This window comes from Eleutherodactylus coqui, unplaced genomic scaffold, assembly GCF_035609145.1.
Source record: "Eleutherodactylus coqui strain aEleCoq1 unplaced genomic scaffold, aEleCoq1.hap1 HAP1_SCAFFOLD_42, whole genome shotgun sequence".
NCBI classification, from domain to species: Eukaryota; Metazoa; Chordata; class Amphibia; order Anura; family Eleutherodactylidae; genus Eleutherodactylus; species Eleutherodactylus coqui.
The window spans coordinates 656,796-657,341 of record NW_027101829.1 but is presented as its reverse complement, the minus strand read 5'-3'; positions in this window follow the sequence as shown (position 1 = coordinate 657,341).

Here is a 546-nt window from a genome sequence, read left to right as displayed (position 1 = left end):
TCGAGTCAAAGTGGGACTTTTTATACAAGTCTTGCTACAATGACTGGGAATCAAAAGCAAAGCCAGACCCCATGTACATACAGCTGTTTCCGGGTTATTGCCCATCATCAGTGTACAGTAGGAGTCTGGCTTTTGCTAGTGTGAGGCCAGGGACAGGGGTCAGAAACGCTCTTTTCTCCTTAGGGAGAGCAACTATATACTATAAATAAGTGAGGAGACTCAAATGGCCACGCACGCTCCTCTGGGTAATATGCAAATAAGGGAGATGGAATAAATCCTCCACAGTGCCACGTATTGAAAGGCAGCATTCCTTCGAGTCAAAGTGAGACTTTTTATACAAGTCTTCTTACAATGACTGGTATTCAAAAGCAAAGCCAGACTCCATGCACTTACAGCTGTTTCCGGGTTATTGCCCATCATCAGTGTACAGTAGGAGTCTGGCTTTTGCTAGTGAGAGGCCTGGGACAGGGGTCAGAAACGCTCTTTTCTCCTTAGGGAGAACAACTATATACTATAAATAAGTGAGGAGACTCAAATGGCCACGCA